Genomic DNA, 15,203 nt, shown 5'->3' with positions numbered 1-15,203 from the left:
AGATTAGGTTCTCTCTAACATTTTTCATGCACTCTGAAAAAGAGCTTCACCGCATAGCACGCTGAAGCGAACGATAGGGTTATTGCTTGTGTTCCGAAGAGAATAAAAACGTGAGAGAACTGGTGTTCTGAGGCTGGAACAACATAGAAAGGACAAATACGTACAAAGCCTCAAATTTGACCGGTAATCCAGAAGATGTGGGTTCGAGTCCTACAGTTGGCTAACGTACCTTTTCAGTGACATCCATGTTTCATCAACAAAAACGTGTTCTTCGTTCTTGTTTTGTCCATCTCCTTTCCTCGTGGCCTCACCCGTTGCAAACGGAAGACGAAAAAGAAAAAAAAATGCATTTTTAAAACAGTTTAACTGACAGCGGCGCTTGGCTTTCGTTCCATTACTGAAGCTGTATACCACCGTCGTCGCGTCAGTAATTTGTCCGTGGCTGTGCTGCGCGTCGAGTAACATGCATAACGCCCCCCCCCCCCCCCCCCCCTTGTCAAACTCCCCTGTGGCACGCGCCCAGGATGTCTCGTATAATTGACCTTTCGCCCCGCTCGCATAATTGTTGCACGCTGGCTCGATGCCGTGAACCCTTGAAGAGCCTTACGTTTAATTATGGACCATTTACCCTCACACACACGTTACATTCTCGCCGCGTTTAAAATGACTTTTGTCTCGCAACGAAATTAGAATGGCCGTGCCATGAGAATGTCGCGTTTCTTTTTTTTTCGACACTTCCGCATTGATTGTAGTAGCAGTCGATATGAGGCGCTGTAACGTCGTCTGCTTTTGTGTTTCAGAGAGAAACGAAAGCCGACTGTTGCCGAGGATACGGAGTGACGTGCCATCGAGGGTGCATGCATGTCGTCTGCTTACCCCGAAGCTTTGGTAAGTGCAATTAGATAGAACGAGCAGCAGCGCATAGCGAAGGCTACGCGTCTCGCAGTGGATGGTGCCAACACCACCTATAGATACAGAAAGCTTGCGCGCTCGTCGACTTGACGTAACAGTTAAGAGTCAGCCAATGAGGATCGTGTTTTCAACGGCCGTAGCCAATCACGGACGGGCTTTCAGCGGTCGTGGCCGTGCAGAAGAACCACCGTCGTCTGCGAGTTGTGATTCAACGTCCCCGCGTACTAAATGGTAAAATTAGGAAATAAAGCGCAAAACGGTCTCAATCTTTCACAAAACTGATTTTCTGGAACGCGTCTTGCACTTTTTGTCTAAATATTTAGGTCTGTAGGTTCCGGGTGAACTGCAATCATTTGCGAGTTCTTGAATTCGCAGAACAGCGAATCGCAGTAGCAGAGGAATTCTGACTATATATGTCCACGTAACGAAGGAGGGACAGGAGGCAATGCGCAGGCTTTCTCTAATTAGGTGGCGTTGATGGTGCCCGCTAGTGCAAGGCTGTGATGTCAAGTTCTACCCGGGGAATAGACGAGTTCAAAAAATCCCAATGCTGTTTGTGCACGCATTGCATTCTGGGCGCTTGCTGAGCTGGAGAACGAAGAATAACCATTCACATTTCGCTTTCGCTGACCTTGACACGTCGTGGACAATGGACCGGTAGGGGAGAAATCGAAACGGTTTGGAGGTCACCCGTTTCTTTCGTATTAGTAAACTCCCACAGTTCAAAGCGACGCTAAGCACTCTGGGATTTTCTGAACTCGTCTATACGAGTCCAACAGAACGCTCGAGAGGTTGTTCATGAATGTTCCCACGATTACGTCTTGGGGGATGGGGGTGAGGCGTTATTATCCCGTAGGGGAGGGTGGTGGTGACACCCCTATTTGCTAGTGTTTTTTTGTGTTTCTTTTCCCATTTTTGGCCTTCCTGGCAAGTTTTTTTTGTGTAGTGTATGCGCGTTGCAAGGATTTTGAGGTGATTTGATTAGGGTGGCGTGTGGGGTGGATACTGAAAAAAAAAAAAACACCCGGGGGTGTTATTTGAGCCTTATCTTCGTCGAGGTGTTAAGAGAAAAAGTCAACACAGCACCAGGATGACGAGGATAAGCGTATGCTGTAAAACCTTTGATGACACCGTTGTCTCAGCGAACTTCACTTCACTTCATTTCATTTTAAGGGCACGCGGAAATCTCGAGGACGGAGTTCGTTCATTCGGTTATTCTAGAGTCACTATTTAGTGACTCTAGGTTATTCCTTGGGGGCCGTAAAGCGCTTGCGTACCCTATCCCGAAACTCTGACTTGTCACCTCAAGCAGCACATGCACGAGGCACGCGCACAACGAGTCTGCGATTGTATAGCGCACCGTAATAGAGAGTACGATTTTTACGATGTTGTTGTGCTCCGTGTTTCCCAGCAGCTAGTTCTTGACTGAGAGTGCACGTACCTGTACACAGCGTGTCACTGCTGCGCACCAGAAATTGACGGTGGTCGTATCTAGGGGAATCGTGCCACGAAGCATCTTCTAACGATGAACCTGATACCCTTTCTTTTTTTTCCCTTTTTTTTTTCTTTTACACGTTCGTGGTAACTTTCGTTTTATACCCCAGTCTTCGATACCACTAAGTGCTGGCCTTGTCACAGGGGTATTAGTTTTTCAGTAGGGGTGTCTGCCGTTATGCAGTCCGGAAGAGCTCGCATTCGAACGAAATTCGTAGATATAACGTTGCTCACACGAGCGGCGAGAAAGCCTATACGCGGAGCTGCGATTATGATCTAGAGCCAGCTCCATATACTCGCAGTGATGGATTGCGGTCCAACTACCTAGCCATCAGCTCCTGCCGACTCGGATATTCGCGAGTGAACAGAACGCGACCTAATGTTACCACCGCACGCCATGCAATGCAGCAACCTTTCTTCGTTCACAACGAACAATTGTACTTTTTACGTGCGTTTCCGATGAAGTTGCAGCTGGCTTTTGGTCACTTTTGCCTTTTTTTCCGACGTTACAAGAAGAAGCGCTGTAGATCGTTGACGTCACTGACGTCAGTGTGACGAAAACAGTGTCGGTCTCTTTTCTTCTTTTTTAGGCCACGGACGATTGATCTTGACCTCCACAGCTCGCAACGCAAATTATTGTTTTTCTTTTTTTGTGTTTTGTTTTTTGAATGCGCGCCTACAAGAGTAATTTACCCGTCGCGGTCTTTCCCACCGCACAAGAACACGAGATCCTTTTGTTTTCTCCCTCAAAACCCTCGCTTGTTTTCTGCCAAGTGCCAACGCAGTAGCGAGACGACGCAATCGACATTAGAGTTCCCTGCAGAAAAAAATTGAGAAATTGCTTCCGCGCGCGAGAAACTATCGATTGCGATCATACCGTAAGTTTTATTGTTTACTTCTTTTTTGTTTAAAGAACAACGTCCACAACTGACGACAGTTACAAACAAACTTTGCGCGCGTTTCCATGCCAACGGTCGCTCACGGCGTGGTTGCGGTTCCCATGCGATGTACGGTGAAGTTAGCTGTTTTTTAGAGTGTAAAGGTAACGTTGTTTATATATTTGTTTTATCTCCATTACAAACCCCAAAGTTTATCTCGGCGAACCCTGTATTGCTCGTCGACCATCGAGCAGGCCTCGCTTATTTCAGACCATAGATTGAGAAGTTACACGTCAAAAAGAACTCGTTACAAGTTAAGTTACCGTGTGCAAAATGTAACTAAGTTAATAACGAAGTTCTTCAGCCTGAAATGTAACTCGCAGTTACTGAGTTACTTAAAAAGAGAACGAGTTACTTCAAAGTTACTTCGGACACAAAATAGCATTACGCATGTACAGCGCGCGTGAGCAGTTGAGTTAGACCTTGAGTTGCCTGCGGAGAAGTGCAACACGCTTAGATAGTTTTCGTTTATGTCCAACAATAGACATCTCCCTGTTTGTAAACAAATGACGTCATAGTGTTCAACAGCGCCAAAATTTGGTTGAATTGTACTACGCTTGAAGCTAGAGGTGAATAAGGTCGCGCCCGAAAGTCACGGTCTTGAGGGGATTACGATATACGACGCGACCCTCGGTACTACTTTTCTTGCAATGGGAGGCAGCGAACAAGTGCCCGTTCGTGGAACCCAGCCCTCTCCTTCCAATTTGTTTCGGTTTCAGTCTGTCTAGCAATGTCACGATGACGTTTCTCTGGTAGAGGTCTTTTCGAACGCTTTGCATCTTACTCCCTGTGGGCGCACAATGGTGCTTCATTTGAATAGCAGCGGTTTTCACTTCCTGAATAAAATACTGTCTTTGATTGAATATCACGTTTTATGGCAAGAAATGCCATGAAGGAACCGGAGAAAGCAAAAAAATATGTGGACGTGAGTGAAAAGCGAGTTAAAAGTAACTTGGAACTTAACTTAAGTTACCTTGGCAAAGTTACCTGAAAAAGGAACGAGTTCCTCCGAAAGTTACCACGGCGCAAAAGTACCGAGTTACGTTACAAGTTACCGGAAAAAGGAACGAGTTCCTCCGAAAGTTACCACGGCGCAAAAGTACCGAGTTACGTTACAAGTTACCGGAAAAAGGAACTTAGTTACAGTAACGAGTTACTTGTAACGAGTTACCTCGAACTCTGTTTCAGACGTCGTCCGCAATAAACGCGCACAACGCTAGTAGCGCATCTGGTTTATTAGGCCTAAAGCCCGAATCCCATAACAAGCGACACGCGGCAGATACACGCGAGAAGCGACAAAATCGACGTCACTGCCGCCACACGAGCGTCAAAAAAGCTTTGTCGCGGCTCAATATTTCTGCATCTACTCTCAGTAGATATTTGTAGCATGTCGCTGAGTTCGTTGCCTGTTGTTTGACAAAACCAGCTAGATTTGGCGGCGTGAAACAAGAACTGAACGCGTGGGCAATGGAGAGGGTGGAGAGGGCAACCAACAAAACTAGCAGACGAAGAAGTGGGCGGGGCGTTGGGTACTTCAACCGCAGCGCCACTGCGTTACGGCGAATATTACGTAGCAACTTCATTTCAATTTCTCCTCGTTTTCACGAATGAAATACTATTTTTCGTATATTTATGGCAATTTACAACTTAGCTCGAATAAAATAAGCATTGCTTCTCCAAAAACATCATTTCTCGGTGACGAAATGTCGCTGCTCAAATGGACCAGGAAGTCGCGCCATGACCAGACGCGACAGCGACAAATTCTGCAGCGCGTCGCGTGTCGCTTGTTATGGGGTCCGCGCTTAACGCTCTGCACTGAAAGGAGTCGCTTAGTCGTAGCAGACGACTTTTTTTGTCGTAGCAGACGACACGCGTTTTTCGTTCACGTTTCGGTGCGCGCAACTTGAGATGTCATTTGCCATATACGATTTCGACCCGCATATTTCCTCGTTTGTCACACTGGTCTCGTTTATTATAATTCTCGACTTCGACCCGCACTCTGTGGAAAGGGGTTTTACGTACGTGCCCGCATCGCAGGTGTCGTAACGTATACGCCGCCGCTACCAGACGCAAGCGTGCCGAAGGGGGTGAGTGTGACACGGAGCTGTGTGACAGGATTTATGGCGGCGCGTCGTTTCCAGCACGCCCAGGGCGGCTTGCATATCTGATTGACGTTTATGTGGGTGTTTGTTCGCGGGGTTAGCGAACAGAAAAGGTCGCCATGCGTTCCACGTGAAGTGGTCTGCGCTCTGCGCGCGTTTTGTGTGTACTGCTTTTGCGCGAACGACGTTAGATGTTTTATTTCGAAATCTTCGTTTTTTTCCCCACAAAAATATTAAAGCAATATTGACTACGTTGCGCGCAAGGAATACGCAGCGACAGTTCGGCTCTGTGCAAGAGAGAGGGTAAAGTTGGGAGAGACCACGTGACCAAGTGTCTGTCCAATCACGAGACGGCACTAATGGGCTATTCGTATAGACCGGCGCGGGTTCACAGAGAAAACTCTTGCGCCACTACCTCGAGATGTTGCCCCCTTATTTGGGGGAAGGAATCAATGAGGTTGCTCCGCGAGCAGTAAGGGGAGAGAGGGAGACTGGGAAGCTGCGCAGACATCTGACTTACTTGCATAGCGTACACTGCTGAGGCCTGATAGACCCATTTTTTCTATTTTTTGTTTGTTTGTTTTTTGTTCCTATGTACCTGCAAAGCACGCGGCTGCTCTGGATATTCGTGTTTCATCTAATATTCTAAGATGAACTGAAACGTTAGGTGCATGAAATACTGTATGGCCACTTAAGTCCCTTCCCGTGAAGAAAAACGCACCTAACAGAACAGATTAGATAGAATAAACTGTTAACTTCAGCTGTGGTGTAACAACCCACTTCACTTTCTCAGGATCGTTCGCAGCCCACTACTTGAGAATGGACGACTCGCATAAATCTGTTGATGACTATTTGTTTCAACGGCCATTGAACATGGCCGTGTGACAAGTGTATTATACGAAAGAGTAATCCGCGGACGATATGGCATCGCCGAGAAGATCGTATGCGAGAGATAACGTATTTCCCATGATTCCCGCGGGCTCTCCTAATACGCACAGCAGGTGGCGCTGCGAGTCTTGGAAGTCGCGTGTATACGTCACTACGGCTGTGCGAGTATACTCTTTTTCAAAACCGAAGCGAATACGAAGCGAATAGAATAATATATGCCCAAAGCGGACTACGAAGATAATAGTTTGTAACAGAAGCTAATAGTTACGCAATCGAACCCAGCGCCATATACAAGACATACTATATGCGGATATACAGCAGGTACGCGTGATATATATGTGCATATACCGACATTTGTACGAAGCAACGCTCACTTTTGTTTTATACTCTCTGCTCTGGCGTTTTCTGCCCTACGCGTGTGGCTTCGGAACGAAATCGAATACATTCGCTTTCAATGAAACATTCCTTGAATTCGAAATTGGAATATATAGGATTCCACATTCGCTTCGGAGATCGAATGAAAGAGACGGTCGCAACCCGTAAACCTATCTATTAAGAAGCCGATAAGACTTTGTTCGGCATCGGCCCGTGGCCAATTGTTTCGTCCGAAAAGTGCTTATAGATATTAAACAAACGAATTTTAAAGATCAGCGCCGCTTCCGCAGCTGCAGAGGCTCCGTGACGTCACTAAATAGGGAGCAGAGCAGCGACACTGAGCCACGACGGCGAAGCGAGCCCGCCATCTTGGATCCGGCGCAGCTGCGTCGCTTAGCAACGGGACGCCAGTCTACCCCTTCTCCACCGGAAAACAGCGCGCAGTCGAGTCAGCTCCCAGCCGAGGAAACCGGTTTTTGATGGAGGGGACTCAACATGGACGGCGCGTTCTTTGAGGGAGAAACCGCGTGACGCGATCGACCCAATCGCGGACACCGAAGGGCGGCTCCGGTGCGGAAAACGAATGCCATGCTCTGTACCTATTTAGTGACTCGAGTGGTATGCTGCCGTCGCAACAGTTACACACGTGGCGCACAGTTACAATGGCATTGTCGCTGTTCAGGATATCGAGAATGTTTCAATGGTGATACGATGTATTGGCACCGTGCGCTAGAGTTTTCTATCGACGGCAGCGACCCCTCGAGGGGAAACGCGGCGTAATGCGCTGGTACCAGCCAGCAGCGTCTAGCAGTGCTGTGCTAGTTTCGCCGTTCGAAAAGAGCGATTTGAAGCTGCTTGCATAGAAAGTCAAAGGAGAAGACAAAATGGAAACTAATTCTATGTGGTAATCTGCCACGACAACCAAGTTACTGTGAAAGAGAGGCAACTTGACGTAAAGTTTTCGTCCTTCTCGCTGTATCGTCCCGCCGATCACGTATTTGAGAGAGCGCTTTCACGGCAATCTACCCAACGTGCCGCTCAAATCTGTTGTTTCAAACTTAGAACTCATTCCTTGCATTTAGTATATTTGTCAATGACCAGTTGAGCATCACGATGCGAACTTATAGCACAGCAACTGACGTGAAAAAGTTGCGAAATACACCAATGAATGACCAATGAACATCGTGGAGCTTGGCTAAAATTAGTGTCTGCCATATGTCGTACAGTATTTATCTCTCTTTTACTCTCTTTTACTCGGACCCTAATTTTGCGGCGTGTCGGCGAAGACTGGATTTGGACCTCGTCTTCCTTCAATATAAAGCTTGCATGCGAACACAGGGAGTTATTTGTCCTCCCCGAGCTGCGTTTCGTAAGCCGTCATCATTTTATGTAGGTGCATTCTGTCCCTATGATCTTATTATCGTTGCCAAATCTTGTGATCTCGGTTTACAAGTGGTTCTTTGCTCCTTCCTATTCGTCCGCACACACACACGCAAACACACACAAAAGTAATCATGCGTTTGTCGAACAGCAACCTCACTGTTTCTTCTTAGTTATTGTCATTTTTTTTTATTTTTTAGCATAGTTTATGTTTTGTGTTTCTTTTGCGTGATATTTCTGGCTGCTTCTATGTTGCAATCTGCAACAATGTGTTTGATGCGCTATGTTCACCTATACTAAGGCCGCTGTGGTCGTTTTTAGCACTAATAAAACATTATCATTATATATCCAGTTTCAAACAAAAACACGCCTTATTTATATACTGAAACAATCTTGATTGACTGATTGATTTTTATTACTGTGACTGTGCATCAAATGCAGGCACTAAGGGCTAAAAGGGAATCCCACGACTTGCATGAGCGATGCAAGATTGAGAATAATTTGACTAAGAAACTTATCCTCACAGTGCATCATCACGTTAACGGATTATGCATAAGAAAGAAATGATAAGGTTTTTTTCCGCTATCTTCGTCATGTATATTCCAGTTTGTTGTTGACTGTATTATTCATGTGAATTCTTCACTGCGAGATTTCCGTCCTCATAGCGCAGGTACTGGACGTAGCTAGTCTCTGATGTGTAGTCTATAATTGGTAGTCCCTTGCGGATAAATATACACTTAACTTCACGTAAAAACGGGCCACGAATACTACACGCTTGTCTGCGCTACACACTGTGTCACACATTGTGCATAGACACATAATGTTCCACGTGCAAAAGGCTTCCCCATCGCATACATTTTACGTGACAAACCACTTCCACGCAAATAGTCTCACGGGTTAATGAGTCCAAAGCCCAAACACGATATATAAAATTCGGGAAAACACCCGTACGCACCAAAGCTACATACGCGAAGGCGCAGATACGGCGTCAGTACCAGACCGTTACGCGCGAAATCGCCACGGGTGGCGCTGTCGATCAAGCGACCGCAGCGTCCTCTCGCTAGTGCACGGTGCCCATAGATTGATAGTGGGGAGGGATCCAGTTATAGCAGTGTTCAACTGAAGAAGGAAAAGAAATCTAGTCCGTCAGTTCTCAAAATATTACTGCGCCGCAGACAGGATGGCTGGACGCGGAGAGGTCACGCCCTCTCCCTGTGCCAGATAATGTAGTCCATCGTACTCACTCTGCTTCCGTATTGGCTGTTAGGACTGGCCGCATGACACTGCGCTGCAGCAGAAAGTGCGCTCCCCCACTGATGGCGCATGATGGCGCTGCAGTGTTTCTCCTGGCGCGCTATTGCGTCTCCTTACCTCCAACGGCGTACGTAGTTGACGGACTAGATTTCTTTTCCTTCTTAAGTTGAACAGGACTTTAGTGGTACTCGTTCGGCTGATCTACATAGTGTCCACGATAGCCCGGAGAATAGTCCTCTACCCGAGAAACATCATCATGACGTTGGTAGACAGACTGAAACCGAAACAGATTGGAAAGGGAGAGTTGGGTTCCACAAATTGGCACTTGTTCGCTGCCTGCTATTGAAAGAAAAGTAGGACCGAAGATTGCGTCCCTTTCAGAGACCATCGTAATCCCCTCAAGACCGTGGCTTTCGAGCGCGACCTTGTTTGCCCATAGCTTCGAGCGTAGTTCAAGTCTACCAAATTGGTGGCGCTGTCGAACACTATGACGTCATTTGTTTACAACAAGGAGAGGTATATTCCGTTACCGCTCACTACAGCTCTCTGCTCACTCACTTCCCGCTCGGCTCTCCGTTTGCTCGCTCACGCTCAACTCATAGGCCACATTGAGCATGAATGAGTATGCTCTTGAGTGAGTTTTTGCAGAGTTATGGTGAGAGTGCGCCGTCCAGACGCCCTTGTAGCCCAGGCATTCCTTTTTCTCGAGGTCGTGCTCTCATTGGTTGTGTAGGGAATGACGTTTTCGCCTTTTTCCGGAGAGGGAATTCCGGCATACTCTCAACATTCGGCGTCCGCTTTTTTTTTATGTATTCCATCGAATAACAGTCAAAGTCAGGAGCGTAGCTGGGGGAGGGAGGGGGTGTTCAGGGGGTTCAAACGCTCCGAAATCGTACCTTTTGTAGTGCATTTGGGAGAAGAAAACGATGGAGGAATACTCCTCCTCCGCGTAAAGTCCCCATAGAGCCCTCCCCGAGATATTTTCTGGCTACCACACTGGTCAAAGCACGCCAGTATTGCCCGTGTGATTTTCACGTCCCTGTCCGTGTCCCTGTATTCAGACCCTGATCAGTAAGACAATCAAAAAGACAATAGTTTCGAAGTCGACTGGAACGGATACAACCGTCCCTTTATATAAACAATCTGTTGGCTTCAGTTTTCTACCCTCTCTGAAACTCTTCGAAACTCTTTCCTCTTTTTCGAAAAGCGCGGCAAAGCGTGGCGGCCTGTCATTGGTCGTCTCCTCAACCGGATTGTTTGAGGCGACCAATGACAAGCCGCTACGCATTGCCGCGCTTTTTGAAAAAGGGAGAAGAGTTTCAGTCGCGCATAAATCACAAACGACGCATTGGTAAATCACAGCTGGACGACATTGGGTCATCTCCTGAAACGGATTGTTTGAGGAGACCAATGACAGGCCGCTACGCATTGCCGCGCTTTTTAAAAAAAGAGAGAAGAGTTTCGGTGGCGTATGAATCACAAACTACGCAACAGATGAATTTGTATCGCCGTTAAGGTAACGGGATATTTCATTCCGGCTGGCGAAATTTTCGCACTCTACTGGCATCCATTCGACAGATATATTAACGGCCACAGACACTGGGTACGCGACAAACTTTTTGTCCAAAGCGGACTTCTAGATATGACCCTGCTTGCGTGGAAACCGTGACGTTTCGGATCGATACACATAACCTGCAATCGATAAATGACATTCGCGACAAGCGTATTGTTTAGATAGAAGATTACTGGCCAGGGAACTCTTTGTTTCTTCTGTGCCTGCCCGCGGCTATCTGGTAACGACCGTTGTTATGGAAACAGCTGACATCGGCCTTATTTCCGGCGGAGATGTACCGCAATAAGTGTCTGACAATGACCGCCATTATACCGGAGCCGCATTGGAAGAAGGGTACTCTGACTGAATCCCAAGTTTCTGTCTCTAAAAATATGGGGTCATAAATTTAGCTATAGAGGGTTTCTTCGTATTTTCCGTTGCGGCGATCTCACTTTTCAAAGCGCTACTTCAATCATTTTCTCATTTACGTTCAATTCTTTATTTCGTGTTTATGCCGGTATATACACTCAATGTTGTTTATTAGGGATGTCAGCCGATGTCAATCGGATGTGCCAATCGAATCCGCGAATCCTCGAATCCTAGGCAGGGATTTGAGATGCACAAATTTGAATCCGCCAACCACGTTTGTTTTTCTGCTTTTTTTCGAATTGGCACCTCCGGAATCCGCCGAAAGCCTGATTGGCCGGCGAATGTTTTCTTGTATGTTTGTTTACATTGCTCTGGACTGAAAGAGTTCAGACAAGGAAATCTTACATTACAAGTATAAAAGTAACATCTCTATTTTTTTTTTTTTGCTTTTGATTGTGGCTTATAGTTTTATGGAAAGAATTTCGGAGTCGAGAATTTATGTATTTCTTGTAATCGATGAACAACGTGCTAAACAAATTAAGTTAATTAAGAACAACTATATGCGTATATTTTTCTCCTGAAACTGAACTATTATTCAATTTGTTTTTCATTAAACAAAGGTATCATATTCCGCTTCAAAACACTTTTCAATAGAAGCTTTTTTTTTCTCAGGCCTTTTAAACTCTTTTTAAAGAAAGCATTCGAAATATTCGAGAGTCGTAAGGTTCGTGGACTCGCAGGACCTTCCCTGGGTTCGGATTCGGAAAATTCTGGATTCGTCCCTTCTCTATTATTTATTTAGATTGATCAGTTTACGATGCACCTAAGCCTCTCTTTAGAGTGGGGAATGAATGGGAGGTATTTTAATCTATTTAGAGGTATTTTCCATTTTTAATTTTTAGAGAAGGTACGGTTTTCAGGGTGCCAATTTATACCCCTCTTTAGACTGCCATGGAGTATTTTTTTGTTTTATTTATTTGTTATTAAACAAATTTGATCTCAGATCTTGATTTGTCTCCACCTTCGGACACGCCGTATACGACCGTTGGGGGTGATTTCCCCATGGTCAAGCTATACACCCGGAGGTGGTTGGTTCGAGTCCGTGCCCATTCTGTACCCTCTGAGGTGTTCCCCTGCGTTTTCTAGCTGACTTTCCAGTCGGTTGTCGGCACCGTTTCCCCCAAGAAGTCCGCCTAGGACGCACACTGCAGCCTCCTGTCGCTCCCTTCCCGCTGCCCTCTCTCCATGTGTGTACGTCCGTACTGCGCTTGTATAGCTGCTTCGTGGCGCAAAACTCTGCAATATCCTTTCGTTTCCTACACTGTAAAAACAGAACTTCACCTCATAGCGCGCTCTATAGCCAATCACCGTCCCGAATGACATCGTTCTGCTCCCTGGTTGGTTAAAAACTGGAGGCGTACGCCTTTTTGTGACACTTATGTAGTTATGTAAACTGACACAAAAAGACGCACGCCTAGCGCTTTCCACAAATCAGGATTAATAATGGCATCATTCTGTACAACAGTTGGCCTTCCCCAAACACGCCCAAAATTGGCAATACTGTTGGTCCAGTATTAGTCCAGTGTCGGACCGATATCCAGCCAATATTACCCCAAGATTCCTTGTTTCTTCCTACGTCGAATATGGTATCCGGATTATATTAGCGAACTGGCTTCTGCGTTTCTGACCGACTCCTGCAATGCGATACGATGCGATGCAAAACAATGCAATGCAATGCAGTCCAATCCAATCCAATCCAATCCAATCCTCATATAATTGAAACCACAAAATGTAACCCAGTGAGAGAACGATATACACTCTGCAAACAGAACTTCAGCTCGTAGCACGCTGTGTGGTGTGCGCAAACCATTGACACGAAGGCTGGACTAAAAGGCGTAATAACAGCGCTGTAAAAGATTTTTGAAAAACCACCACCAGGGACAGTTCTAAATACAGAGCACCACCCTGAAATGGTGTTTTCTGTACAACGTGCCATTTGAAATGGTACATGGTCTAAAACTTACTCCACAAAGGTGGTGTGCGCTATATATAGGACAAGACATTTACACACGTAAGGTGTAAAAAATATACCACCGGGTGCGCACGTTTTCTAAGGAGAGCGACATTTCCTAATCACTTTCTCCGAAGAGCGATTCTAAGAAATCACTCCCTAACGTCAAATGCGGACACCGTGCTGGGAACGTCAAGCAACCACCGATATCCGTGTTATGTCTTTGATTACTATAATAACCAATAACGATGCTGGTGTACAAAATATAGGCCAGACGCACTTTTGTCTATCAGTTCATTCGCTCTATCTATAGATATCGCGGTCACCTTGATAGATGTATGTGCTGGCGTTAGCTCAGCCAGCAATTTTGCGATTCAGCAAATCGGTCTATTTTCGTGGCGCGATCCGACGTCTTGATAAATTGTCCAAAATCTACACTGGCGTAAAAACGGCAAGAAGGAGGAGGAAAAAAAGAAGGGTCTCCTGAGAGAAGCGTTCTTTTTGCCTGGTCGTATATGCACCGCTGTAATAGTCTGTCGCGTATGGGCAAGGAAAAGGAACTCCGCAATACCTTTTTGTTCAGTGAACTGTTCATGATATATTTCTTCTTTGTCTCTTCGTATAGGTTTTACTCGCCGCCTCCGCTTAAGAAAAATAAAAATAAATATAGGGAGCTGTCTTCGTTGGTGTTGTTCGCGAGGTTTCAGGTGTAGAATCGTGCTTTGGTGACTATACTACTAGTAGTACTATAATAATTAATATTAATGCGCAATAATAACTAAAGTGATGATTTGGAAAAACCAGCGGCATGGCTGAGCTCGTTGGTGGTAGCCAAGGTCGTGCCAAAGACTGGTTGGTGGTGGGTTCGAACCCTATACCACCGACTGTGCTGTCTGAGGTTTCCCCTGGGTTTTCCGAAGACTTTCCAGACGAATGTCGGGTAGCGCAGCGCAGTATGGGTAGCGGGTAGCGCAGAGCCGTATATTGAAAGGGAGTCTGGCCATTGGGAGGAGTCACAAAAAGAGCCTCGACCTGTCAATCACAGTCTCGCTCCTCTGATTGGTTTGCTTTTTTACGAAGGGGGTCGCCATGACGCCATACTGCCACCCAAAATCGCGTCGAAAACAAACACAGTGAAGCGGGGATTTCGTGACAAAATTTTTTCACGGACTACTCTGATTTTACCCTGCAAATGCACATTCTCATATACGTTTCTCGGAAATCAGTTTCAGCTTACGCTCATCCATATCTATCGAATCTATCGATATCTAATCGAAAATAATACGTTTTGTCGCCGATGTTAGGCCTAGTGAGCACGGCGATCGCGGCGATCACAGCGAAATCATAACAAAAACGGCACTGTGCTGTACAATCTTATATTTAATTGCTGGATTTCATGGATATAAACATTCTTGCCTTTTATATTCCAACTATTCATGTAAATTTGTTTAAAAAACCATTCTGACGACAGAATGTGTGCCAGCAGGTGGTTCTGTTGGTTCTGCCGGCAGCGGTGCAACGACGGAAGCAGACGACAACTCCCGACGTGCCTTACGCTCCCTAGGTGGCGCTCATCAAATTTGCACAAAAAATCCACTAGTTCTGCAGATTGCGAGAGGTATTCATTTCAATCCCATCCAATCCACTTGCCACCCAAAATGGCGCTGCCCATGTTGGATAGGGGGACAAATAGTGAGGATAGGTTGATTGATAGCGCCCCATATTTCAAGACTCCATTGGTCAGAAAGCTGAAAAAGTGGGTGGAGCTTCAGGTATTGGCATTTAATATACGGCTCTGGGGTAGTGGGTAAATTGTACAGGTCCAAGTGCCGGGGATATGGGGACTATAGCCACTGTAACGGTAGCTAGACAGTCCTCGTTCCGGTTGCGTAACCGACGAGAAATTTGCATCAGTCATAGAGCTTCGT

The 15,203-nt window shown here is 46.1% G+C and overlaps 1 protein-coding gene and 1 long non-coding RNA gene across 2 annotated transcripts in view; both read left to right on the top strand.

Moving 5' to 3' along the window:
- LOC135366497 (uncharacterized) overlaps window positions 1-15,203 on the top strand; it is a 113,830-nt gene that overhangs the window by 28,055 nt on the left and 70,572 nt on the right. The window lies entirely within an intron of this gene.
- LOC135366493 (putative polypeptide N-acetylgalactosaminyltransferase 9) overlaps window positions 1-15,203 on the top strand; it is a 133,068-nt gene that overhangs the window by 75,545 nt on the left and 42,320 nt on the right. The window contains exon 2 of the mRNA XM_064599205.1: window positions 801-888. The gene's annotated coding sequence lies outside the window, so the exon portion shown is untranslated. The remainder of the gene's footprint in view (window positions 1-800; window positions 889-15,203) is intronic.

Source organism: Ornithodoros turicata, chromosome 8, assembly GCF_037126465.1.
Source record: "Ornithodoros turicata isolate Travis chromosome 8, ASM3712646v1, whole genome shotgun sequence".
Taxonomy (NCBI): Eukaryota; Metazoa; Arthropoda; class Arachnida; order Ixodida; family Argasidae; genus Ornithodoros; species Ornithodoros turicata.
This window is presented reverse-complemented; position numbering and strand designations above follow the sequence as displayed.